Source organism: Macadamia integrifolia, chromosome 1 (assembly GCF_013358625.1).
Source record: "Macadamia integrifolia cultivar HAES 741 chromosome 1, SCU_Mint_v3, whole genome shotgun sequence".
Lineage (NCBI taxonomy): Eukaryota > Viridiplantae > Streptophyta > Magnoliopsida > Proteales > Proteaceae > Macadamia > Macadamia integrifolia.
The window spans coordinates 15,234,445-15,238,552 of NC_056557.1; positions in this window are offsets into that span (position 1 = coordinate 15,234,445).

A 4,108-nucleotide genomic window follows, 5' to 3' on the forward strand; every position below is an offset into this window, starting at 1 on the left:
CTTGAAAGTGTGACAAGTCGGAGCTAGCAGAGCTAAAGCTAATCTTCTCCCCCCCCTCCCCCCTCTTTTTTTTCTTTTTTTCTACTTACTTTTTTGGATTTTGGATACTGAGGCGGATGCTACACAAGATCAGTTAGATTAGGCAAAGATCAAAGTGAAATAGGATAGAACACAGGGCTGCAAGATCACCTCTAGGCATGGTTTCAAGTATTGGTATTGTATCGGCCGTATCGTATCGATATTAGTTGAGATCGACCCCCTATCTCTGATCTCTGACTGACCCGGATTGGTTATCAGTATCATTTCAGGGGTAAAACAGTAAAAAAATGGTACCTTTAAAAAAAAAAAGCAAGGGCAAAACCTACCGTTACTTGCAATACCGATATCGATTTGGATTGGTAGATATCGATACCATCACCTAAATCCATGCCTCTAAGAGGCTATGCTTATTCAATGTCACATCTCCTAGTCATCTTTTTTTTTTTTTTTTTTTTAACCCAAATATTATCTAGGACCAGGGAAGCCCTTAAAATTTTATTAAATAAGAGATTAAATCATGAAGAAACAAAGAGGGGGGACATGGTCTGCCTTACCCCAACCCATGAGATATAAATCATTCTGATACTCGCAAAACCCAAAAGGAAAACCTGCAAAAGAGGAAATATTACATTATAAAAATTGGTATTCATGTTTTATCTTCCCAAATGTTGTAACTAATATTAAATGAGAGAGCGTTATTACCATGAAAAATCGAATTTATCTTAGATTCACATGCAAAGTTGGTTAATCAATCTGTTGCGTGATTGTTTTCCCTAAATGAAAAGGAAATATGAGCTCTCAGGGAATCACAGAGGTTGATTATTTCTTGAAACCAATACTAGCAGCTCCACAAGATACATGATCTTTGAGAGATAAGTCTCACAATCAGAGAGGAGTCAAAATTAATATAAAAGTTAAAGAGGCCCAAATCCTTACACAATACTAAGCCATCTCTAAGGACTCTCATCTCCGCCGTTAAATTTGTACACACCTCATAAAAATTGAAAAAGACTGGCAGAAAACATTCAAAAAAACATGCTCCCAATTCATTGCATTGTAGGCTAAGTTGGTAAAAAAAACAACCAATTCATTCGTAGGCCGAGCAAAATAGAGAAGATAAAAAGTGTGTTATTGACATTCAAAAAAATAGGAATTATGCTCCATGGTCATGAAGTGGTTGTTAGTTCAGAAAATAGTTTATCAAGTTCTTCATAATTTGTCCCATTTCCACTTATTATGATTTGGACTTTGGATTTATTATTGACTCTTGCATCCTTTTGTTTATGGTCATAGACACCCTTCTTGGGTTCAATTAGAGGGTTTGATGTATATGGGCGTAGACTTTGGTATTAGTATTGATGCCTCTATCAATCTCGGACAATGTTGATACAGATTGGCCGTATCCGGGGATTAAACCGTTTTGCCCTCAAAATATCGATATTTAGGTGATTTTTTGCCCTTTCATCAATATGATATCAATTAGGTATCATTCAATATCGGAAACCATGTTATGGCGAGAGGAAATTTGTTAGTTGTCCTATGATTGTCGAGAAATTACATCAATAGAAGCCTCGTACAAATTCAGGTTGGTGGTTGGGTCCCACGGCCGATTGAAGCATTCAACGCATTTGAATGTGACACAAAGAAAAGGTACTGTGAAGTAGGTGGAGTGGTGGAAGCCTGAAAGGAGGATTCACTACAGATACTGGTTGTCCCACTGTTTTCTGTTTTTTGTTGGAACTCTCACTCTAAAAATGTTGACAGAAAAAAGTTATCTCTCTCTCTCTCTCTCTCTCTCTCTCCCTCCCTCTCTCTCATATTTTTATTGTTTGACACCTGGAACGTTTGTGGCCAAATGTTTCCACGAACGTGGTCGCTTTCCCACCGTGAGACTCTTTGGCTCTTGAATAGTGGTAGTGGTAGTAGTTAGTAGTTAGTAGGTTACCCACCCCACAGAGTCCACATAAATGAAACTAGAACTTAAATTTGCAATGGGGAAGGAAGGATAAAAGCATAATTAATAATTGCTATTAGGATTAGGAAGTGGTCAAAGCTGAAGAAGTTATAAAGCAAATCGTGGAGAAATAGATATTCCAAGGCAAATTACATTTGGTGGACAAGAGCATCCACCTTGCTAAACATGGATTAGTAAAAAATTCCAATCACAATGGTTTCTATTAAAAACAAAGGGGAGGGGAGGATAGGTAGGCAGGCTGGTTGTTCTTTCTGGACGAGGGTCTAGACCGAGGATCTGATTACTTTAATAGATTGATACCAGTGATTTGAATCTCAAAAGAAGTTGTTCCTAAAACTTGTTTATAAGATGAGGGAATCGAAGATCATATTAATTCACATCATATCCCTTGTGAAATCAATGTGGGATTTTTTTTTTTTTTTTTGGTAAACAAATTAATGTTGGATCAATCTTTTATATGACTAATATGAGATCATAATAGACCAATGCAAGATAGAGCTTTCGCGATGGATAAGTTGTGATACTCGATGCTACATATGTAACATCATATAAGAATAGGATACTTGACGTTTGAGGGTTCGAGATTCAAGGATCATATAAGATTTGCCATTGCATGCAACATGAGGGTGGATATTAGCTGCCCTGGTGTCAGGATCCTCTCTAATGCACTAACTTGCCCAACTCGCATTGAAAGGTTGGAATCGATAAAAGAATAAAAGGATCAATCGATACGATCGATCCAAAAACGAACCTCAAACCATTGGATAGTGATGTGATAATTCATGAGTTCAAGTCTTCTATAGTGAGTGATGAGGTGCAGTGAGCATGGAACGATTGAGAGCATTTGGACACATGCCCCAAGAAACTCCTAGCCACTCGATGTTCGTTGTATCAATACAACGGTTATAGACAATTTTCACACATAATTCGATAGGTTCATAGATCAAGCCTATGAAAATCGCCTACAATTGTTGTCACACCCCGTTCACCCTGAACCGGAGCGGTGACTGAGTTAACACCGGTTAACCCAAACCTGCCAGGATCATCAGATACTGTATTCCACCACAGCATACACTCACTAACACAAGTTCATCAGATCAGCGGAAGACTAAGTTTTACCTGTGAATAAATCACATATACTTGATACCCAATTTGTGATACAATAAATATATACATTTAGGCCCGAAGGCATGATATATACACAAAAAGAATAAAATTCAAATATCAAGTATATACAGGAAATCATCAAAAACATCAGAGTACACAGCTCGGCTCGGTTTCAAGGCTGGAGCTCAGCTCGGCATCAGGGGTTGTGCCCAGCTCGGCATCATGTAGAAGAGCTCAGCTCGGCCTCGGAAGTGGAGCTCAGCACGGCCTCCAGGGTGGAGCTCAGCTCGGCCTCAGAACTGCTGTCCTGCAGCACAGCTCTCACACGAGCAGTCTACGCCGTGCTCAAACTCCTCAGGGGTCCACCAGTCCTCTTCAGGAAACTTAACTGTGGGACCCACCCCATGCTCCTCAGATGTATGACCTGCAAAATCATCTAAAAAAGGGGTGTACACGTGGAATGAGCTCACTAGCCCAGTAAGTAGAGAGGTGGACCACACACAACAGTCCACACATCACAACACATCATATGCACTACATGCCATGCTATTCATTTTAATTCACATCCACCTAAGCAACATTACTAAGTCTTTGGTTTAAGTGCTACTACAATCACAGTGCGCGTATACTCCGGGTACGAGCAGCGAACTCCCTCCTGCGATACGCCCATAGGGCTGTTGGAGAAGGCCCACCGTGAGTACTCGGAAAAGTAAAGACAATGCCGTCCACCGGCTCTCAACAGAAATGTAAATAACTGAAATAAAGGTGCTGACTCCAACAATTTAAAAGCAGTACGATTGGCCCTCTTGAATGTACCACCGGGGTTACCGACTGTCCTACATGACTCGCCGGGCGTAATGCCTAACCGCCACAGTGTCCGACAACCGCGACCCCTGCTTCCCCCCAAATGGCAACCCAACACCTTAACCCCTGTTGGGAAGGGTCGTAGCACGGGATGGTGAGAATCCTAATACCGCATGCTCCTAT